The sequence below is a fragment of the Gallus gallus genome, chromosome 5 (genome assembly GCF_016699485.2).
Source record: "Gallus gallus isolate bGalGal1 chromosome 5, bGalGal1.mat.broiler.GRCg7b, whole genome shotgun sequence".
In the NCBI taxonomy this organism is placed as follows: Eukaryota; Metazoa; Chordata; class Aves; order Galliformes; family Phasianidae; genus Gallus; species Gallus gallus.
Window position 1 is genome coordinate 18605661 of NC_052536.1, and position 24509 is coordinate 18630169.

At 42.2% G+C, this 24509-nt stretch overlaps 1 protein-coding gene and 2 long non-coding RNA genes across 9 annotated transcripts in view; 2 read left to right on the forward strand and 1 right to left on the reverse strand.

The window, feature by feature from the left end:
- Window positions 1–12553, forward strand: part of LOC107053464 — a 41022-nt gene extending 28469 nt beyond the window's left edge. The window contains exons 5-6 of the long non-coding RNA XR_005860416.2: window positions 288–11341; window positions 12402–12553. This is a non-coding gene — a long non-coding RNA (uncharacterized LOC107053464). The remainder of the gene's footprint in view (window positions 1–287; window positions 11342–12401) is intronic.
- SLC1A2 (solute carrier family 1 member 2) overlaps window positions 1–24509 on the reverse strand; it is an 84482-nt gene that overhangs the window by 52626 nt on the left and 7347 nt on the right. The window lies entirely within an intron of this gene.
- Window positions 17908–23059, forward strand: LOC107053462. The gene is made up of 5 exons (XR_005860413.2): window positions 17908–17949; window positions 18735–18879; window positions 20454–20553; window positions 21583–21814; window positions 22128–23059. It is a non-coding gene; the product is annotated as an uncharacterized LOC107053462 (long non-coding RNA).

Below are 24509 nucleotides of genomic sequence, written 5' to 3' on the forward strand. Positions count from 1 at the left end.
TTCCAACTTGAGATATTCTATGATTCTGTGATTTTATTCTTTAGAATGTATACCACCAATAGAAATTAGACCATGATCATCCATTCTTCTAAGTATCCCCTATCCCATTAACACTTTCTTTTAGCCCTCTCTTTGGGCACAGTATTTGGATCACTGCCCTAAAGATGGAAAATTACAACTGAAAATTGATCATGATGTCTGCCTTGTGGCACAACCTCACCCTCTCTGCAGCCCTTTAAAATATTCCTGATAACATCTAATGGCTTTTTACCTCTTCTTGTTTCCAGATCTAGATTTAACAGAATGGAGGGTTATTATCATTACAGCTACAGGAGATGGACACTGTCTAATTAATAGGTAAGTCCCTTTCTTCATTTACGACCACATCAAAGGTCACATTTCAGCTCCTTTTGCTCTTATCTTGGAATAGAAAAGGTTGATTCATACTCACCAAAGAGCAGGATTTTCACTTAGAAAACAATCTAACAACACGTTTATTCACAAGTTTTCTACAGATTAATTGAACTGACATGTTACAGTCTAGACCCACTTACTTCTACCAGAAATAATAACACTTCAGGCTAATATTACATATAGTAATACCCCAGACCGTTAATAAGCATCACCTAAGAGAAAGCTCACCTTCAGGCTGAATCCCAAACTGTGATTTTCCTCTTTATTAATTAGCTTTTCCAAGTTAAACAAGGTCAGTACATCTCCTTTTTGTCTCTCACTTGCCTGCCCCTATAATCTCCTTATGTTTTGTTTCTTTTCTGAGCTACCATCTCTTCCACACTGACAAAGACATACAGTTTATATGGCTTCAGCCCCCTGTGGAATCATCTTCTTTTTCTTGCTGTGGCAAGAAAAGATTATTTATTTCTGTTGGTTGCAAAGATATGTATGAGAAGGAAAGACCTGGCTCTATGACTAACCAAAATTAAAAGTGCAGAAAGCTCAGCAATAATCTCTTTCCCAAAGTAGAAAGGAATTTATGAGATGGAACTTGACCATATCTCTCAGTTGAGTGCCTGATTCAGACCTTGGTCAAAATTCCAGGTTTGAGAAGAACTGGGGAAGAGAAAGGTCAGAGCATATCCCCAGAACAAAATAATTTAGATACATTGAAATTAAGGTCTCTCATTACCAAAGGTCCATATACTTTTAGCTGGGCAAGGAACATCAGCATAATTCACTTTTCCCATCACGGAACGTAATCTGACCTTTAGCCCAGCCTATTAAGAAGAATAGGAAGCCATCTGCGTACCCCCATTACAACTCCTGTGGCAATACAACAGCATTCCATGTTGTGACAGTTTGATGGTTCAGCCGAGGTAGTTTCCTCTACAGTGATTTGATTTCCATAGGAGGAAAAGAAAGCATGCCTCGAGATTTCTGTCTCCAAATTCCTTCCTCACACACACTCTCTGGGCAGTTCAAGCATCTATTATAAAATCAGATTCACAAAATTACCTCAATTTTCTTAACATTCTTCATCCTTGGATCTTATCTTTGACAACTGAAATTAATCTGAGAATTCTGTAAAACCTATGTTTTAGTGTAGTTGTGATGTACAGTGTTACTAATGCAATGTTATGCTTTTCTCTTTGAATCATAACCACATCAGTTGTCCAGCATAAATAGAGCAATATACATGTGCCCTTCATGTGTTCTTTGCATATAAGCAAGAAAAATCCCAGGAAATCTACCAAATACAAGTATGCAAACCAAAACAAATGTGTCATCACAACTTGCCAGGAGGCATGCTCATCTCCTTCGTAACACCACTCCTCAGTGTATAGCCTCAGTGAGAAGTTAAATTAGCAGAAGCTTTACCATTTCTACTCTTAAAATCCTTAATGAGGGGTCATGTGAATTTTGATGAAGGTCAGAGTATTGTGGATCTTCATATTGTAGAAAAAACACGAAAGAGGAGAAAAAAAAAGAGAAAAAAAAAGAGAAAAAAGAAGAGAAAGAAAGAAAAAAAAAGAAGAAATTACAGCTGCTGTTTTTTCACATCCTTCCTAAAATATATGCAGGTTGTATATGAAATCTAGAAAGGCCTTTTGCCTCAAAAGTAAAATCTAAAAGCCATTAAAAATAATGCAAATCATCAGACTAAACAGAAAACCGAAATCAATCTTTCTATTCACTGTTTGATTTGCCTCTCCTCCAGTCCAGAAGCCCAACTCGCAGGATGTGGTTTTGTTTTTGTTTAACATTAAATGCTTCTCTTATTTTTCTTTAGCATACAAGGGGGGAAAGTATCCAAAGAGGAACAGTTAAAGTAAAAACATTCATATTTCAGTGTTTTTTCTCTATGTGATATGAAGGGTGCTGTGAAAACAGACCATAACACAGAGCTGAAAGGGGAATTCAGCCAAAACATCGCCTGCCCATGTCTCTCACCTGCCCACTGCCTGGGGCATCAGCATGCATGGCACCACCATACAGTAACTCCAGTTCAGTGGGATAAAGGAGAAGTATATCATGGATATGTCTTAGGAAGATAATTGCTAATCAGACATCTCTTGCCTGTTGCCATTTTCACCTAGTGAATAAGGATCCTTATCACATGACGGTAATGCCTCTCTGTGAGGTGTGTGATGTGGCATTAGAGCAGGAGAACTTGTTCCTGAGAACCTTTGCTAGAAGAAGATTTAGGGTGATATTCGTCCAAACTGACAAGAAGAGATAGATGTTCAAGGCACTGCAGTGGTGAGAAAGGCCTTCAAGAATCACTGCACCTGTTGTGCACATGTATGTATTTAATTCTTCCTGCTTCCTCCTGGTGATTTTCAGCCTTAGTCTACCTACAGCCAAAATGAACATTTTCATCCTCCTGCAACTACTCACAAAAATGAGGGAAAGGGAATTTGCTTTTCTGAACAGCTGTATTGGCTGTATACATGCCAAGCAACCTGCAAGTAGACAGAAGTACGAAATGTAAGGAAGTAAGAAAGCAAGCAAAACGAACAACTTGAATGAATGCCACCTTTGTTCTTTTTTAAATGCATGTGAAGTCCTAACTCCAGTTTCACAACATTCTGACATAAGTAGTTTGCATAAAGAAAACAGAAAGAAGGAAATTTTGAGGCAGCCTATTAACTTCTAAAGGTAAGGATTGGACCTCACAAAGAAGGACACTTTCTCCTACTTGGCTTTAATCTACAAGAAAAAAAAACTCCCGAAGAGGAAACTTTGCCACGGGAACATTCAATTTTCAAGTCCTTGAGGGGCACAAAGCTTGTAGTATTGTGCAATCAGAAGTGCTGGAGTGAACAAAATGTTATTTGTGATCAAGAAGCTTTGGTTTAGATCATATCCTAATACAGTCTCAAAAGGTGTGCCCATGGCTGGCACTCAGGATGAAGGTTAGCACACAGCAAACAACATCACTCATTGTGGTCACCATCTCTGTATTGTTGCTCTATTTGTCTCAGGTTTCTCTTCTGATTGATAACCAATGAGAAATAAGTACAACCTAGATTCACATTTTGAAACAAGCACAGGGAAAAACAAACTTAGGGGAAAATCTACTGCTGTTTCAAAAGAATTAGCTTGGGCCTGGCGAAACCTCTGAGCTGATGCAAATTATTGCAATATCTGCCCTAAGCCAGTCCTGGTGAGCTCTACGACATACTGTGCTCTTACAGACTTCTCTGGGTTTTTCAGAAGACAGAAGCAGACAAAGTAGACAGCTTGTACATGGACACTTCTGTTCTGTGATTTACTTTATACCCTTTTGCTCATGCTCATGATGCAGTTTCACCTCAGCTATCAAAGGAGCAAGGCTCTTCCTGGGAAGATCTTCCTTACGTCAGACCATCACAGCCTGAGCTCAGTTGTGAAGGCTCAAGTGCCAGTGTGTTTGGGCCGTGTGATACATGCAACTTCTTCGTGTGAAGTCAAGCAGGAAAATCAAGAAGAGATGGTATCGTGATCTCAGGGGCTTGTCTGAGATGGTAATGCCAAAGATTTTAGAGGAAGTTACTCAATCTGACCCAAAGTGTCTTAAAGCTACTCGTATAATTGAATGGATCTCCCTTGAGCAGATGCCTCAGGAGCCCTTTCCATAGCCAATAAGAAGGCTATAGCTGAGAGAAGTAATTGGATGTCACAACAATCAAAATTCATGATTATCTTGAAACCTCTCAGGAATTGGGGCAGCCAGTATCACTTTAAATACTCCTACAATAGATTCAAATTATGCCATCCTGAGCTAGTATCATGGTCCTACCCTCTAAGGCATATCATGCTGCTGCATGACCTAGGCAGTGGCTGATCTCTCTTCTGAGTCAGCTGAATGCTAATTATATTCTATTATATTTTAAAGAAAAACCCAAGAGTGAAGTTACACAAGGTCAGTTCTTTGCAGGCAGTAACCTCCGCAAAGGAAGCAAAAAGGGACTCGAACAAAGGCTGCTGTTATGCCATACCAACCCACAGGGATGTCCAGGTGCAGGAGGGAGCACATTGTGTAAACAAAGCAGTGTTGTGCCCCTCTTCAGCACAGTTCTCCAGAACTGCAAAATTACCCAGAGCCGCAGGGCTCTAGATGAGTGACTTACTAAAGGTAAAACAGGTCGAGACAGAACCCTGATCTCTCCTCTTCTAAGATTTAGCTCTTGAACCTGAACCAAACCATACCAAAGTTAAAGGAGAATTCCTATTTCTTGTAGTGATTTTCAGAGAAAGTCCTCAAACCTCAGGGCTACCTGATAGGAAGATGTGGGTGCCTTGCAGTATGAAACCTTGAGCTGCATGGGATTTACCTGAGTAGGAAGAAAGAGTGTTCCCACTCCTGATTCTGTAGATATAAATCTCATTCACCCACTGCTGGTTTTATGCACAATCGCTCCTCAGTGGCTCAAGCAGAACAATGCAGCTGGCAATAGATTTCATTTTATATCTTGCTTGGAAAAAAAAACATATGCAAGAACATCTGGAGAGCATGCCCTCCTCCCCCTGGACATAAAAGAATGACAGAGATGGTGGCAGAACTGCTCAGAGGCTTGGCAGCACCCCACAGAATATCTCATGTTGTCACACTCATTTGTCACACTGAGCAACTGGATTCTTTCTCAGTAGGCTACATAGGACAGCAACTGTAATATCCTGGCACTTGTAGTGAAATATACACTAAAAGCTGAGGGCACTCAGTACAGAGAAGTCTCCACCTATTTCTGGCAATCACCTTCAATACTGTGCAACAACTGCATTCAAAGCACCTTTGTGCCTGAGCACTCCCTACACACAAGCAGGAATAAGATAGCGGAAAAAGAATCCACTTTCTTCATCCTCTCCGTATATTATTGGCTTGACTATATTTCTGTGTAGTAAGAGTTGTTCCCCACAGTCTCAAAGACACTTAAAAGCCAACTGCTGCAAGCCCATTCCTTCCCTCCCCCAACACCTCCTCCCAGGGGCTACACTACACTCTCCTGCTTGGTTTTCTCTAGCTCCGTTATGAAGATTTCAAGCAATAAAAAGAAATTGTGTTGATATACTGCATACTGAAGCTTCAGACCTTTTCTTCAGCAATTACAGCCTGCAATGCCATCAAAGACTACTCCCATCTCCAAACTTGTGTTACTGGAGCATGGAAATAATTGGCTACAAAGATTCCTCTTGGGGATACTGAGCAGAGATGTGCAACGCCTTGGAAAAAAAAGGTTCCTTACGATGCTGTCAGACAAATATCTCATTACTTCTTTACCTCTGACTTTTTGGGAGTGTATGGCTTAGCTCCAAATGAAAGAGCAGATTTATTTTTAAAGCATGCAACATTAGTGTGCACTGAAATAAACTCACCAGAACAATCAGTGCTCTTGTTTCAGGGAACGCGCTCGCAAATGGAACAAGAGGTGCTGATATGACTTACTGCCAGGCTCCACACACTGAAAGGATCCTAGCTGGATTTACACATGCAGTGTGCAGCATCCAGCATTCAAAATAGTTGGTCAGCATTTGCCTTTGGAAATGTTTTTCATCACAGCACTCCGCTGATGTGTTCTTTCTGTCTAGATTCCCCAGTTTGGGTCTGACAAACAAGCACAGTGCTTCCATTTGCTTGTTTCATTTTCTTTAAAAATAACGTTCACATGAATCTGAAAAATCTTCCTATTAAATATGTATATACACTTCTCAGCTTGACAGAAAAATAATCAGTCCCATTAAAATCTACATTGTGTGTCCTATGCTGACATATTTGAAAGGCAGAACTAAAATGGTTATTGGAAAATGCAGATGCGTTGCATTCGTGAACATATCCTTTTTCCTTTAAGTTTTGTGGAAGTTTTCCCTATAGATCCACCCTTTTTAAATTCTGCCTAGAAAAAAAAAAGACAACAACAAAAACATCTGCTGAGCATTGAGAAAAATGTCGACAAACCCCAAAATTGCTGTGTGACAGACTTGATAGCAAGACTGATAACAAGAAATGTGTGCAGGAACATTAGCTACCTGGCAACTATGTCAAAGGCCTGACTGAAGACAACTCATAGCAGGAATCTTCAAAGGCTCTGCAGGATACAAGACAGCTGCTGGAAGACAAGGAGGATATACACTCCAGCTCCTTTTCAATCTGTTTTTCTTCTGCTTTGAATTTGAATCAGGACATGAATTGGAATAGCAACTATTAGGACAGTTTGGCATTTCTAAGGAAAAATTTCCAATGAAGTAAGCCACCTCAGTTTTATTGACAGTAGTGGAGATAAGCTAGTTGTATTCTTGAACTTGGGTTGGAGGCAACAGACCAGGTACCTGCTCTGGTAGTGCTCACAAAGACCAGAGCTCTCCTCTTAAATCTTGTATGTAAAATCCTAAGGCATGGCTAAATACTACTGAGAATTACTGGGGCTTCATAAGAACAATTTCCCCCCATTTTATGACCTTCTGTCTCACCCTACACTACTGGATCTGACGTCAGCATCACTTCTGTGTAGCATTTATTTTACAAAGCAAATATTAGGACTCATATTTCTTGCTAAAGTTCATCACCATGGGAAGAAGGTCAGCTAGGTAAACTGGTGTGTGTGTGCATATGCCATTACTTTGCACAGTTGCCTTTGCAGATGTAACTTACTCTGAACAATGGTTCTTACTGCAAGGTACATATGAGATGTACTGAATCTTCCCTGCCCTATTAGGATAGAAAGAAAAGAATGTAATGTATAGCAAGCAGATACTGGCAGGTGTTAGGAAGGCTTGCCTAGTGACGAAGACAGTGACATTCTGTAGTAGGAGGCAGGAACTGGAGGATGGCCTTCATTGCCCCTGTTGTTTAGCAAAGACGGGTCAGAGGTGAGAGCGGAGCAACTCATCCTTTCTCAGATGAGGGATGGAAAACCTCCCAGATCCTTTGCAGCATTACTTCCTCTGAGACTACGGTGGCTGTAAGTCTTACAGCAGTGTTTTGGTGTTCACTGATCTGGAATAAGCACTAATACAAACACATAGCAAAGAGCTTTGATTGCTTGATTGCCTTTAATCTCTTCCTAATTATCGGTCTCCCTCAGCCAGTGAATGTGTTTTACAGTGTGTGATGGGCCCGGCCAGGTTTGGCGTGCTGAATACCCAGCAGAGACATCAGGGCTGTAAAGCCCCGTTGTTTTCCAAATATCAAGGAGTTCTGAGGCACCAAACACGTCAGTATTGTTCATCAGTGGGAAGATTCCCAAGGACATGTTTCTATGCACACTTAATGACATGATGATCTTCAACCACTAAAAATAACCTAGAATTTCTGTTTCTTTCAGCAACCCGGGGTTCCACCGCAACCCATCTATCACAGAAGTGTGAAAATTCATACGTTACACATCCCAGAACAGGACCGGTGTTCATTCCCTCTTTAACCATGAGTCCTTGTTGTCTTAATCCCTGGTGCCTATTTGTAGACCTTGTACCTATTCGTGGATAAAAGCATGACTGTTTATTTATAGTGAACTTTTTCCAAAGAGTTTTATTTTAAAGCCTGACTAATCTTTGCTGCGCCATGGACTAGGCTGATCTCTAGGTAAATCTTAGCTAAGATTGGTGGTGAGCTGCACAAAGACACCGACTACGTTTTCAATTAATCCTCTTTTATATCCACCCTCAGAAGAAGGTAAGGAAGGCACATAAGGAGCCAGAAGTCATGTAATGCTTCTGTGGAACTACAGTGCAGCCTGGAAAGCTGGGGAAAGCCACAAGCATTTCATTGTCTCCTGTTTCTTCCCATGGTATTTTTAGCAGCTCTGCAACATATGGATTTATCTGCTCTGCCTGCAATTATCCACTGCATCTCAGAGACAGGAAAAACATACATCTGCTTGCTCAGATTTTCTTACTTTTATCTTTGCCTCTCCAGCCAGGCTGTTGGGAAAAAAAAAGAGAAGGCCTATGGGAGAAACACGTATCAGTCTATGGAATGGTGGAGTTTTAGATGGCTCTTCTCTGTCCTTGACCTTGCAGCTGCTAAAACAGTGTCCCCTTGCCTTGTAGTGGTGATATTGGCTATTGCAGGTGCTGGGGAGGAGCTAGAAGAAAGGTGAGGGTCACCTGGCCATTGTGCAGTGAACAGGTCGGAACTGTTCAGTGCCAGGGAGGTCCCAAAGGCAGAAATGCCTCCTCAGAACCCCACCACAGCAGCCATGTGAGTATGGGGAGGGCCATGGTGAGGGCACACTGCACACTCCCTGTGTCCTGAAGTGAAAACCTAAGCCTTGGATTAACCCTGGCTGAGTAGAGGTTGAGCACCAAATATGTTTTCCTAATCCATGCTGGAGAAATGGGCACTTGGAAAATGGGGGAGCTCTGACAAGAACTTCCCATTTCACTTTCCCAATTTCAGTCTCAAGCCCAGACCTCTGGGCATTAGCTCCCTGTTGTGCTCTGCTCTGCACACAGTGTGAACACAGTCTTCATTTTTCCAAGTAGGGGCTGCTTATGAGCAGACACTGCAAAATCAAGTTTGGCATCTTCTGCCCCAAGCTTAAATTAGTCTTCCTCTCCTTTCCCTGTTCTGGAGGGAAGAAAAGGAATACAAGTATATAAAACCACTGGAGACCACATTTTAGTGAAATGATAGTTAGATGTACTATTCAGCTCGAGATGTTTATTGAATGTCTGAACAGGAGAACACTTCATAAATACAAATAAACGTCTCTAGAAATATTTGAATTAATTTTATAAACAAGGCTCTGGCTGTAGCATCTTGCTCCTTTTGTGGGGTGAATTTGAGACTTTACATCCCCTGCCCAACGGCCCCAACACCCTTGTGGGAGAAATCCAGCAAGCAGGGCAGGACTCAGCACTGCCGACCCACAGAGCCCTGTGCCACCCACTGTCCTGGGGGGTCACTAGGCCTCTGCAGGCTGAATGACAAGAAGTAGGTGTCAGGGAAGGGTGGGGAATAGCAAAGAGCAGCACTGCTTTTGCTACCATCAGAACTCTTGGGGCGTGTGGTAATTCTCTATTTTTGTCTCAGCCATGAAGCAATCAATGACTGTGTCCAAATCAGCATGCTGAGCACATCAGAGTTCGGGGCCTTTCCCACTCACCAGCACACAGTTGCATTAGCCAGCCTTCAGGAGGCCTGTTACATCCTGCCCTGAGGGATGAATGGTAACAAGCACAGAGCAGGCAGAAATTACGTAGTATTCCTAAGCCATGAGGATTTTCATGAAAGCTTACTTCTTTTTTTTTGCTTTTTCTTTGTTTTTCTTTCTTTCCATTTTTTTTCCCCATTTAATTTGTAATGCTTGTTTTTTTTCAGTCACAAGGAAGAAGAAGTTGGCCTTGAATATTCCTGAATCATGATTCCATCTGAGTTTACTGAATAGCCATATCTGCCAAGCAGAGACCGCCTGCTCATGCTATAGCCCTGCTCCACAGGCCAGGCCTATCCCTGCCCATCCCTGCAGCCTGGATGTTTTCAGTGGATTACATTTCAGGATTGCTCCCTGGCTGGAGTAAATACCCACCCCTTCCCACTTCCCACCACTCACTGCACTCTACACCAGGAAGAAATATTTTCTTTCCTGCTAAAGAGCATCTTTTGTACAGCGGTGCAGATGACAGAGTCATAGAATCCTAAAATCACCCAAGTTGGAAGGAATCCATAAGTATCAAGTCCAACTCTTGATGAAAAAATGGGAGACAAGCAGTTGTCCTCCCTGCTGCTAGGCACACTGAGTATGCTGTGCTTCCTGGTGGAAGCTCTCAAGACCAGAGGACAACAGGACACCGCTGCAGAAAAAGAAAGACTGGGTGTTCTTATTCTCCATTAGTGCCTTTGGACCTCCCTCCTCTCCAAGAAAGCTCTAATCCAGGTGCCTAGTAAGTTGTCAGCCCAATTCCCTGGGAAAGCAGGCTGTGTGCCTTGAGATATGCTGGAATGATTTGTCCAGTCTGTCCATTAAAGGTTTAAGGAACTTACCTTCCATTAAAACCCCTTACAATTTATGCAACAGTCTAATGAATCTTGCCATTAATATATATATATATATTATACATATATATATATATATATGCCATTAATATATATATTGGATTTTTTTTTTTCCAGTAAATTCAAGCTCATTTTCCCCCTTTTTTTATCTGAATATTCCCAACTGTATCTCACAGGGACCAGGCAAATTAATTTCCTTCCTTTCCTGATGGTACCTACACTGGTCCCAACCTACAGCAGTGCATCTCAGCTCTTCCTTACAACTTCCACCAAAATCACAGCTTTTCCTTCCCATGGAAATAAAGGCAAAGGCTGGTGCTGCTTTTTGTTCCTATTTCAGTGGCATTGCACAGAAAACGTACTTCTAACAAAAACCTGACAAAAAGCAAGACTCTGTGCTTTGAGCATTACGTTTCTCAAGAAGCCTGCTGTGCTGCTGCTCATTTGGGGGCAGTTGCTTGGCCCAACCTGCTCCCAGCTTTTCTGCTTGATCGAAGTCCACGATCCCCTCCAAAATGGGATCATACGTTTACTTTTACAAAGCTGCAGAGAAGCACAATCTGGCTGGAACTGCTGCCAAAAAAAGCTGCCTCCTCTTCAGTTTACTGCTTTTCCCAGAAATGATCAAGGCACCTGCCAGGTGTGCCAGCAAAGCAAGGCACCCCACAGCTCTGATTTCCTGGCTTTATCTTTTTCCAGTGGACTCATTAAGAGACTGTGATGGACAGCCAGACAGATACTGCTCACGCCTGCTTGGCTGATGGGGTTATAGTATCTGCCCTAGACCATCAGCTTTGCTTTTCAAACCCTGCACATGAAACCTGCCTTTTGTCTTATTCCTGCACATCAAAGCCTAGCTGGAGCGTGAAGAGAAGAAGAGAAAGCTGTGGAAAATTGGCATTAACAAAGGTAACAATAATAGTCAGCATACAGTGACATTTGAAAACACCAGGTGTCCCAATAGGGAAAGCTGAGGCTAGAAGAAGACCCCCATTGAGGCTAGAAGAAGACCCTCACAGACTGTGGACAGTGGAAGTTAATAACTGTACATTCCTTAAATCAAATATCAAAGACTTTCTGCCATTCTTTTAACAAAAAAATGGCATAGTCAGAAGGTAGTTCTTATCTGGAAGCACCAATTAAGTGTGTGTGAAAATATTAAGTGTGAAAATATTAAGATTAGCCAATCTGAATAACTAAAGAACACTGACTGTACATACATGAGAAAATCTGATCAGCAGGATCGTATTTTTAAGTAGCATAAAATCCTGCAACAGCAGTTATTCAGAATACTGAATGTATTAAAAACCTTTAAATCTTCTGCAGTATTTTTACAACTACGTAGAGAAAAGCTGTATGAAGAAATAACAGGCATCAGACACATTTTTTCCATAATTTTGATTTTTATAGCTACCATCTAAATTCTAAATAGTGTCAGGAGGCATTTTCTATATAATGTTTATAACAAGTGAGTTTGCAATTGGAATTTTGAAACTCAAGGAAAGAGGCTCCCTTTTAAACATAACCTATTCTGCCTGTCAGTTAATGGTTAAATAAGCTGCCAGAGCTGCTTAAGGCTTGAGAGTAGATGACAAAGCTCCAGGAAAAATATATAAAGAAAACAAAAAAAGCTTCTGGCTTACATACTGTACTGTGAACTCCCAGTGCTATGGATATCCTGCAGTATTTTCATAATAAAACACATGACACCGCAGTGCACAACCATAAGTAATAGGATTTTCAATTTTCTGCTGCTGAAAAGCATAAATAATTTACTCCTGAATGACAGTATTAGGTTACCATAGTAATGCCTAAGATCTCTATTCACAAAAACATACTTGGGCTGCTTTGAACACGAACAGTGCGTGTCTTGACAAAGGGTAGATGTGTATACATGAAAGGTGATGCTGCCCCATAAAACATGCACTCTGCAACTGATTGAGTGATGCATTGTCCCTATAAATTTCAGGCAAGCAGAAGGTCAAGCCTCTGCTGATACAAATGGACAGAACTGCACAGAAGTCAGCAGAGTGATGACCACTGAACACGAGCAGAAAATAAATCTCACTGCCTGCAACGTCTCCTGCCTGAGGGAAAGTCGCAATAAATACTCTTCATTTCCCTTTTCTTTCTGCTGGGTTTCATGTCCACATTGTAACAGGATCTATTCGTCCCAATGGGTGTGCATACACCAGTACGTACAACTGCCCTCCATGCTACATCAGCTCCAGAAGCCCATGTCCCATTTTTGCACAGCTCCTTCAGTTCCCTGGAATCTCAAAGTAAGTCAGGAGGAGTGGTGTGGGATACACAGATGCTTTGTGCTGCTGCCCAGGACTTCTGAAGGAGGGTCTTGCAGCCTAGGCCATTCTTACCAGCATGAAGCCATGCTCATTATTAAAAACACATCATTCACTGCTGCATGAGTTGCACACGTACTCAGCCTTGCTTGGCTAACAAGGCCACTCCTGTATGATGGATGTAGCAGAAGCACTGTGTAATACCTTGAGAAGCTTTAGTGTAGGAGAGGCGGAGTGAATTTTACATAGCAGAGGGCATCAGTGCTGCAGGCGAGTAGAACTGGAGCCCAAGGGAACTGAGCTGGGCTCCCCTCAGCCACATCCAGCCCAGCACATAGCCACCAACGGGAGCTTTGGGATGGATGAGGAGAGAGTGATTTCAGTTCCTAGGGAGCAGCCCCAAAAACTATGAACACATTGCTTGTGGTATACTCAGAAGGGAGAAAGCAAAGAATAAATTGCCCACTGAGGCTGCATTCCCTCCCTGCAAGAGTCAGGATGAGATTTTTCAAACATACACAAGTGAGTGCTTGACTGTTTGCAGGCCTCTGCAAGACCGTACTGAAGCAGCACTGAGGCCTTCCCTGCCCATGGACAAATACTGACTGAAATCTATTCTTCTGTACTGCTCAGTGAGCAACATTCATCAGCACTGACCTGTAGTAGGCAAAGAGCATACTAATATGAGGTAAAACCGTCAGGTAATCAGGATTCAGATTAAAAACAAAGGAAAATAAAAAGAATTTCAGATAAACAGAGCATGACAGTTCCTGAAAAGCAAATGAAACTCAAGATGGGATAGGACAAGAGGAATGGTTTTAAACTGAAAGAGGGGAGATTTAGATTAGATACTGGGGGGAAATTTTTCATTCAGAGGGCAGTGAGGCCCTGGCACAGCTGCCTTAGAAGCTGTGGGTGCCCCATCCCTGGAGCTGCTCAAGGCCAGGTCGGATGAGGCCCTGGGCAGGGAGGCAGCCCTGCCCACAGCAGAGGATTGGAACTGGGTGGGCTGTAAGATCCCTTCCAACCCAAGCCATTGTGTAATATTATGATTCTATGATCCTGTCATTCTATGATGAGACTATTTGGGATGAGCTGTGTGTATGGTGACAGGGAAAAGCTAAGAGGTGACAAAGTTCATATTCTTTTATTTAGCGCTGGAATACAACTGTCCACATGAACAGCACTGTAAGAACAGTATTAAGAACTGAATTTTCTTCTCTGCAAGGAATTTTAGTTTCCTAGAGAAAGGGTGAAGTCAGAGGGCAGCTCTTTCAGTTCAGACTCCAGCCCAAAAATAACCACACTCCTACAACTTAACTCAGGGCCAGCCTGCCGCCTGGCTGATGCACTGCAGTACTGACTTCTCATGCCCAAACAGTACATGGCAACAGAAACAAATTCCCTCTGCTCAGGCTGATCAGCAGGGTTAGTGTGAACCAAAACACATGCTGGTAAACCATAGCTGACAGATAAGGTGCACTAGCTCACAGCTAAGGCAGTCACAACTCCCCTTGCCCAGCGCTGCCATAAAACTCTCCAGCCCAGAGCACCTGAGCAACTCACATCTGTCCACCACCAAATAACCAACAAGCTGCCTCATGCTCACAGGCTGCTTCAGGCAGCACAGCAAGGGTGTAAAACATCTATATCTAACTATACAAAAAGGCAGTATTGACATTACTGTTCTTTGAAGTCCATTTCCAACAAAGCCCAGCTCTTTTTGTACATCAAGAAACCACTTGCATGTCCCCATTTCAGTTTTACAAGTATGTTACTCGAAATCCAAGTACAGCAGCGTTAAGCAAATGCTCGGGGAGGAACAGATCTTTTACTACATCTTTAAAAAAAAAATGTGACTCACTGGCACTGATTATATGAACCACCACTCCCTTTCCTTTCCACTTTGGGGAGCCCCAGAAGATCACAGCCGTAACGTTAAAAATATGTCATGATGTGTGTTATGAAGCAGTAATGTGAATTCTATTTTTTTAATGTGGCGAGTCTTTGCTGTCCATCTGCTGGCAGAAGTGAATTGCAGGTTCATATTTTTCTAAGGCAGGAAAAAATGTGACTCTGTGACTGCTACTCAGAAATAGTACTGTCAGTGTATTCCCAAGCACAGTTTCATTAGCTTACTTGCGGTATTTCATTAAAAAAAGTCCACTTGCCATCTGTGAGCACTTCCCTGACAGCCTCATTAGGAAAGTGTCTAGTTGGCTTGCTTTGGTTTTCCCAAGCTATCTTTATTTCATGCTAATTACAGCCTCCCATGCAGCCTTGGTGTGTCCTTACGGTGACATACTAATTACCATGTGGCAGCACTCACTGTCAGCAAAAGGCCCTGCAATAGAGGAACTGGGAATCTTCTGCACTTCACACCAGTGCCCTCGGGCTCTGCCTTTTATTTTCTCTGTGCCGTTGCTGCTGCTTGCTTTCATGAGTGTCCCACAACTGGGCAGACACAGCTCTACGTCCACGTCCTGCTCTGCTCACACCCGTGGCACAAGGTTACAACACAAGGGAACAGGGCAAAGCCTGCAACAAGCAAAGGCCTGTGGCTCTGACACAGCTGAATTACATTTCTAAGATAAGTAACAATGAGTCAAGTTTGTTTTGTGAATAAATCCAGTGGTTTTATTAGCTGCCAGGCTCAAACTTGCAGTGTCTCGTGTGCTACCAAGCGGTAGTCAGAAGGGACTGAAGGCAAAGTCAGTTCTCCATCCCCATCTCCTGGCCTTAGCCAGGTGGGCTCAGTGCAGCCAGAGAAAATGAAGCTGGCAAACAAGTGGTGAATGGAAAGAAGATGTGATTTTTAGGATGGAAAAACTTCTCCAACTCTAGGAACCTAGTGTGATGCAGGCAAAGGTATGCATATATACCATGCTGCCTATTTTACACTTTGAAGGTATAGCAGGTACTTCACATTTGCTTTGGGGCAAGTGTATCTGCAGGTAAATTAGCGGAGTAGCCAGCACACAGACAATTAGCCAAATAGCTTACTTCACAGAAGGCAAGCCCATGCCTTTCCAGAATGAGTTTGAGCTTGTTTGTGAGTAGCTGTAAAGGACTCCCAAAGAAAGACTTTCAAATCAACAGATAATCTAGCAAAGCTTCAGAATTTATGTGCGATGCCACCTATCAGTACCATAAGGAAGTCCAGACTTGAGCAAAGACCAGCATACTCCACTGACAATGACGTTGGCCATACAGATGATAGTCTCATGAAAAAAAGACTAAGCTTGAAATTAAAAAAAATGCCTGTTTTAACTGAGGTGAAACAATTGTCAGAACGTGGGCAATCAGTCAAGGCAGTGTGTGCTGACAAACCCCAAAAAACTATGCACGGTTGGCCAGGAGAGCTGCAATTAAACATGTACCACCTTCCTCGCATTCTTTTGTAATTAAATTTTATTCATTCTTGCAATGAGTAAGCATTACAAGAGTAATAAATGGGCAGAATACTCACCTTTCACCTGTTAAAACGAGTATATGGACAGCACTGTGGAAACCCCACAATGCCCTTCTTTCCCCTTGCTTCCCTCTCCAAGAAATATTTAGATCATGAATGAGTTCCAAAAACTAACAAGTCTGATTTTAATTCACCTGACTAACGACTACCACTAGGCTGGAGAAGAAATATGATGAGAAAAGAGATTGTTTCTAATCTTTATCAACAGAGCCTTGAAGCATAGTCGGAAGAGTTGGTAAGAAGAACTGTTAAACTCTCCTTTAGTATTTGATCTGTTCAAAAAATTGAGAGTGAAAAATTTTCAGGTCTAAAGTATACTAGAACATACGTAAGACTTCTGTATGGAAAAGCTGTGAGACACTGCATATGAACACTGATGTCCACAAGAATGCAGGTATTTCCCCTCATGGTTGCTAAGAACACACACACACGAGAGACTGTTTCCTAAGCCTGCCAGGGACCATTGAGGAGCAGATCACTGCAGTACAATCCTTAGCCATACTGATGCTAAACATGCTGTAGAAAATTCCCACTTTGGATGTACATCAGTGAATAGTAAACCAACAAAAAAAGCCTACAATACAACAGAATTGTTCTTTAGGTAGATGTCACTAGGGGCAAATGCTAATTAGACCATGAAGCGTAACTTTTCATTTTCTCACTTGGAAACACCTAATGCATGATTCCACTGACCTGGAAGGATGTACTTAAAATTGGCACATTGCCCTGAGATCATGTAGCGTGTATGCACCGATTTGAAACCCACTGAAACACATTTGAGTGGTGTTACTGATAGGGAATCCATAGATAAAGATGGAAACTGCTGTGACCAATGTTGAGCAGAGAAACAAAAGGGGCATCTCTTCTGGGAGAGTCACCGGTCCCCTGCCAAGCTGTGGGTTGATTTTTTTGAGGTGGGTTTTTAATCAGAATTATCCAACAAAACAGCATAGCTAATTCACAGTACCTGCTTTTGCAGAAGATATTTACTGTAATTTTTCTTACTGTATACTGTAAGTCCATATGGGATCGGATGAGCCTCATTGTCTGCACGATTACTGTTGTTTTTTCTTATGAAGTTTCTGCTAATTCAGCTGTGCAGTACCTTCTGATGCCTGACAAAACACATGAATCGCTACGTCAAGTTAACATTGACCACTTGAAAATGCCAATAATTTGTGGAACAACTTGCCAGGGGTGACTGTTAGCTATATTAAATGATTTTAGAAGAGTAGATTTAAGGCCAAAATCCTAAGCCTATTCTGTTCCATGCACATTTGAGTATTTCAAAAGGAATAAAGAGTGTAATTCTTGGACTGACAGATGCTCATCTGAGACAACACTGAAAGATATAGAGATGGCTTAGCCAAGTCCTACACTACCCTCTCTACAGACTCTGGATGAATGATTTGCTGAGAAGGAAATAAAAGGTTAAGAACATCTAGCAGATTCACTAACCATTATAAATTATTCTTATGGGTGCAAATCGAAGCTCTCACTAGAATATTCTAACTTATACTGGAATAACTTAGAGCGGAAATGCTAAGTCAGGGTCTGAAACAGTGATTGAGCACCCAGTGGGAAGGCAGGGCCAACCCAGAGGAGTTCAGGTGTATGCAATACACCTGAGTGACTGGAAGGAGTAGAGCCAGGATCCACCCCTTCCCAGACCTTATTTAAGGGTTGGCAGTGGAGGTGAGAGCATCCCTTGCTGGAGATTCCTGCCCATCTGAGGCCTTCTTGAGGTAAGGAGGTTTGTTTGTTGTTTTCTTTTGCTTGGGTTTTTTTTTTTCCCTTTGTTTCTGCATCTATTGCTGCTGCACTTGAGCTTATCCTCACTTGCTGCAGCCTGGGACTCTGCTTCCAACACATCATAGTGTTACAAATGGACCTTTTACAGAGCCCAAATGCTTCTTTTTCCAAGAACTTGGGACATGAGGGAGAGATTTTGACTATATGTGTATTTTGAGGCCAGCAATATCCAAGCAACTATCATATATTTCAAACTATCTCTGTTTTAGTTAAGCTTTGTAGTGTATCAAATGGGGCAATTTAAAATTAAGCCGTGTTTGTCTTCTATGTCTGAGAAACATCTGGCATCTTTGTGGCAGGTCACCACTTGGACGTGTAAGTGACTACATGTTAGCATGTGTTCCAGATAGTATGCGTCTATATGGAAAAAACATATTCTGTGGCTCACTAGATGTGTGAACAAGGAACACCCTTGACTCAACTCTTTATGGTCAGTTTCAAGGAAACATGCTTCCATTCTCCTTCTATGATCTGTCACAGAGGGGAAAAAAGATTGCTAGGGTGTTACCCTGCTTGCATCATTGCTTCTTCAACTGATAGACTGTTTTTTTCCTGTCTCTTGCTATTCTGCCCAGCAGGACAGAATCTTAATCAAAAGCAGAACATATGAGAAAGAACCTATCTGTTGAAACATGAAATAGTACACTCAAAAGTGTTAAAGAAACTATGGGCTTCCAATGCATTTTGACTTTTCATTTCCTGGATGCTTTTTTTACAGTAGTCTATATAACAGTGAGTGGCAGGTCAGTGAATGGTGATAAGCTGGTCATCTGCCAAGAAGGATCTTTCCATTCTGACCTTCAGTGTAGACTTGGCACTAAGTGTATTTCCTGTCACTGGGCAATGTCCTGTCTCTCCTTTAGGTACGTATGTTTTGATGCCTAAGAGCCTAGTTTCATGAATCAGCCACCGTCAGCAAACACATCGGTTGCACAACAGTGCTAAAAAAAATTCTGAGAAACTCAGTCTGACTCTAAAAATAAATAGTTGCTGTCAAGTTTTCAGACAGCGAAGGGAGAACCTAAGCATTCCTGAGGAATTTGCAAACTTGAAGACAGTCTGATACTTTCTTTTCATGATAACGAAAAAGCCATTGCCGGTCCACTCAAAGAGGTAAGTTCAGCTCCTCATCTGGCCTCCCCCTGCTCTAAGCAGGCAGCGAAGCAGCAACCAATATCACCCAGGGTGAAAAGGTGCCAAAACCAGACAGTTTTGTATTACCTGCTTAGGCACAGACACAGGAGACCTTAGCTCAGCTCAATCCACAGCTGCAGATTCCTGTGTGACAGCAAACAAACTTATGCCTTGGTTCTCCATCTATAAACAGGAGAACTTCTAAGCTATCTCTCATTCCTCTGTTCAGACAACATAAATTAGGAGACAATCATCTTCCAGTACCTATAATTTTAGCCCCGAAAGGCACCTCTTCAGCATCTGATATAACAGACAACCAGTTTAGGAAAACAACACCTCCATGTGGCCACTCTCAACATGCCATGGTTGAAAAGGGAGGTTACCAAAACTACCATATTGCCTGATGACTCCTTATGAGCAGAAGTATAAATAGCAGAGAAACTGTGTGGAGGTTAAAATCCCCCTTTTCTTTGTCTTACCCCTCAAAATAATTGAAAAAGCAGTATATGGCAGTTACAGTGATTTCCTTATGGTGTCCAAAGATTATAGGAATATTTAACTTAGAGGATGACAGACTGTCACTGTGTACCACAGAGTAAACCCAAGGCAGACCCAAGATGGTAATTCATCTGTCCCCCTCCTTTTCAATGGTCAGCCTCAAGGCTGTGTGTGACCTCCATGCCTTGTTGGCCTTTGCTCCCACTTGGTGTGCCTGTCCAATTTGTGTCCCATTCTGACAGGTCTCCATCAGCAGCTTCTGAACAGATTTCACCTGGCCACGTTCAATCATATGCAGTCATTACACCAGTTTGTTACAGAGTCTATGAATGAACTGGTTTCATGCACAGTCTGAATAGCATGATATACAGCCATCTGCTTTGGATAATTGATTGTACAGATCAATCTTGTGAAATCTAGATTAAGTGCTCCAGATACAGGGGAAAATCTCACTGACATCATGAGGAACAATATTGTTTTATTATTATGTGCTAGGTATGGTAGCTCCACAGGATGTTTGGGGGGTGGCCCACAGCTCAAAATGGACAGGAACAAAGATCTTGGCATTCAAGCTTTTTTTATGACTACATCTTAACCAATCCCTTAAGACAGTACAGTGCATTCTTTTCTCCTGATTTAGTATGTCCAGATTAACTAACATCATTGCTATTTTGAATTAGAAGCATTTCTCTGTACTTCAGTGAATAAGTAACACCTACAAATTAAGTGGGTTTCAGACTCCACCTTACTCATGTTCTCCCAGGGATGTCAAAGGGTAATAATGACTGATGGTATCTTTTTTTAGGTAGAGGAGCGTTCAGAGCACAAGAAGGTTCTGGCAATACGCACACGCTCAAGCTGCAGCACTTTGCTGAAAGTCTGTAAGAGACAGCAAGCTGTCCCAGGTAAACCACTGTCTGTCCTAAGCTTCCCCTGGGATGGAGCTGCAGCGGGCTGAGGGGGCTTCTCTGCACACTCTGTGCCCAGGGGAGTCACGCCTCCTGGCGTTTTCCAACACAGGATGTTGCCATCTGCCTGCTTCAAATCCCCTAAAACATCGGCTGAGGGATTCTGAGTTGTTCCTTGCTTCCTGTCCTAGATTGCTGAGATATAAATAGAAGCCAGGTGTTAATTAATTCCCATATGCATGCCTGTGTGTGAGTGCCATGGGCTTTACCCGTGTGCACTTCTAAGGGCAAACATTTGCCGGTTACTCTTAGAAGAGCCATTCTCACACAGATAAGGAGCCAGATGCTTAATTAACAAGACTGCTTTCTGCCTCAGACAAAGCCTGCTACACCCGTGGTAAACTCAGAAGGCTCTGCTTTGCTGCTCACAAGCAGCTTACGCACGCACACATGTGCCTCAGGAGCTCAGCAGCAGCTTGGCCAGCAGGGAGAACTTACCTGAGGGTCTTGGTGACCAGGTAAACCTGCACTAGAGCTGTGGATGCACTGCACAGAGGCAGCAGTATGCTGTGTATTTGTGGTATAGGTGAACTCAAAATAGCCAAGGCTCAAAGAGCTCTGGAGACTCTACAGTGAGTTCTCGTACCCCCACTTAAGAGTAACATATCTTGAGATTTTTTTTTTTTAGATTTATGAAGACACAGTCTTTGATGGCTGGTAGTTAAAAAATCACAAACATTGGCCCTAATTTCCATACTTCAGAGGAAACAGCATTGACCTTTTTTCCTTGGACTGAGAAGCCTGTGGAGAAACAGGCTTTTAAGCTGTGTATGGACCTGACCTGGGGCATGAAAGGTAACCATGCCTTCCTCCGTGCTAGCTCAGGTCATCCGTACTCACACTCTGCCACACTCAAGCTAATTAACCTGGCTAAGAGGCAGTCATTAGCCTGGATACAACGCTGGGTTAATACAGTTACACCACTTTCAGGATCTAAACTGGTATGTGATAATGTTGCTTCTCCAGGTTGGAAAGGTGCACCTGAGGCTCAGCCAGCACCTCTCAGAGGGTGCTCACCATGCCCACTTGCCCCAAGATCCCCCTGCAGGCGCAGGCAGCAGCAGGCTGACATGCAGCAGATGCCAGACATGCTGCATGGACAGCAGGAAGTGCGTCAGAGGCTGAGCCGTGTGCGTGACTCTGTTACCTGTGATCTCTGCCACAGTCTCCATGAGAAAGCAAATCTCCAAGATCCAAGGTAAATAACAGCAGGAAAGTGCAACAAATAGCTGGAAAGAGAAACACTGGAGCTCCTGCCTTGGGGCAGACAGTCAGCTGGCCTTCAAGCCACACAGGGTGTCTGGAGGAGGCCATCAGTAGGTAGAAGGTGCATTTACTCATAGTTTTGAAGCACAGATCTGGTAGTAGGGCTAAGAGAGATTAACCTGGAGTTGAGATACAGGGATAAAGAACTGCATCTAAATTTCTGGCAAGTTCCAGTTTGAATGAAGGTTTCACTGTTACTCTCTCTAAGCCTTCTACTACCGGACTGATCATCATTTCATCTGCAGATTCTATATCTGGATACATCGCCGATTAGTCTTGCAATGACAAAAGGATCATGGATTAAATTATTAAATTGATTAAATTAAATTTGCCTCAAATTACCTGCTCCAGAAGCACTGCCTGCTGCCTTCTTATGGGGGATGTAAGAAGAAAAAGTCAAGATGGAGCTTAACTTTGGAATGGCAGCTGCATCCTACACCCCCACCCCCAAGCGGACAGGCAACCCATGTTGGTTACCAGTATGATGGTTACCACCATCACAACAAACCTGCAGCTATGAAAATCAACACTGCAAAATGCACTAACAGTGGTTGAGATTGATACAGAAGAGGTTCAAAACTTCCTGGTAACTTTGGAAGCAAAACCAGTGAAGCAGCAGAAGTTCAAATCAGATATGTATTCGTATGCATCCTGAGAAAAAGAAACCTTTCACTCCAAACTTAAACAGTACTAAAACACAGAGACCTGGCAAAATCCTCTCAAACGGCTGTGTTATCACAGAGTATTTTGGTGAGTCTTCAGTGTCTACAGACTGGGATAGAGGAGTATTATTTAGAAAGATGACAAAGAAGTCACAAAGGGTTAGAAATAACAGAATAACAACAGAAAGTGTAGGTGTTACTCCAAATCTTAACACTAAAAGAGAAAGTTAAAAGTCAATGCAGAAATACAGGGCAGCATTACAGAATTAAAACACAGCAATGTGACAGAAACAGCAGCAAAATCTACCAAATGAATCTGCTGCAACAGGAGATGGTGTCTAAAATAAAGTAATGAAGCATGTACGCAAGCACACACAACTGTATGTGTATAGATAAGTTTAAATGCCTACAGTAATAGACCAACATTTAACTTGTGTTGAGAAAATAGCAATAAAGGTCATGGAGCAGAAAGCAGCCTGGAAAAGCTATTGATTTTTGGCTTGGTGGTTATATTTTAAAAAAAAAATAAAAAATCCATGAAGGAGAAGATCAGCTGCATCACACTTACATGTTTGGATTTTAAAGCAAACACAGGGTAAATATTGCTTTGGTCAACTCCAAATGTTTCCTTAATACACAGTGATGTGTCTTCCCTCATAGTAGAGTCTCCAACTAGTTCATCTTAGTCTTCTGTTTTTTTACTGCCTTTTTCTTCAGATGAAAAACAGGTGTGAAATAGAAATGGAAAGAGCAAATATTTCAAAAGCTGAAACCAAGCATTTGTATTTGAGACTTAAACATTAAATACTTTAATTTTTTTTATTCCTTTTGTACCTTCCTTTCTTTAAAGCATTACAATGAATTTGATTTCTCAGGTATTTCAGTGAACCTGAAATACCATGTTTCTGTGAATTTCATGCCATTCTCCCAAGGAACCTGCAATTAGCAGGAGTGTTCCTTAATTATTCTGTGTTTTGGTTCCTTTTTGACCTTCCTTGTAAGGGTCCTCGATTTCTATATAAATGTTAGAAAATATGGTCTTTGAACCTCATGTTATCTTTCCCAAGCACTGAGGCTTGTATTGCAGCTAATTGTCTTAAAGCTTTAAGTACGCTGAGAGGCTTTGAAATTAATATAGAAGTAGGATTAAATATATAAAAGCACATTCATTTTTATTGTTCTCATGCCTCTGGAAATAGCATTTTAGCTTAACGAGCTGGAGGCTAAAAGTGTCAAATATTGTACTGACTTGGCAAAAGAGAAGCTTTCATTAGCAGATGGACAATAGCAGAGATGATGGATTTGACAGATCCATCCAGTGTTTTCAAGAACTCATTGAATTAATTGTTCTAAATAGTGTGTATTGCAACATGTTGGGCTGGGAAAGGGAATTAAATCACACAGAATGAAAAGTTATTAAATGAGAAGGCAGTGAAAATGAAGGCCCACTTGTTAGGACTGTACTGAGAAGGAGCACTGTGGCAAAGCATGATCCCAGCCCCGCTCCTGCACACAGCAAGGAGGGGTCACAGCCGAGCCCTGGAGTTCACAGTCCTGGAGCCTTCTTCAACTTGTTTAACTGAAGCTAAAGATTGGCTAAAACCAAGCATACTGTGAAGACCCATAGGCTTGTCCCTTGCACATACACATAACTGTAATCCCTGGCCAATGTGGTAAATCCTGGCAGGTTCACACCTGGACACGCATGAGGCCCCATGGTATGAGCACACAGGGCGTCATGGTCTCAAAGCATAAGTGCACATCTGTGGGAACAGCGTTTGCACCTATATGCATTTATTCTGTTCATGCCGCATCTCTTACAAAAGCATTCTTGCTGATCAGTTTTATGTTCTCATTTCATTCAGCCTGGTACAACAAAGGAAGTTGTTGAAACTCAAATGCCAGTGTACGACAGAAGAAACAAAAGCAGTACTAGCTATTTAAGTCTTCTACAAATGCTCTTCA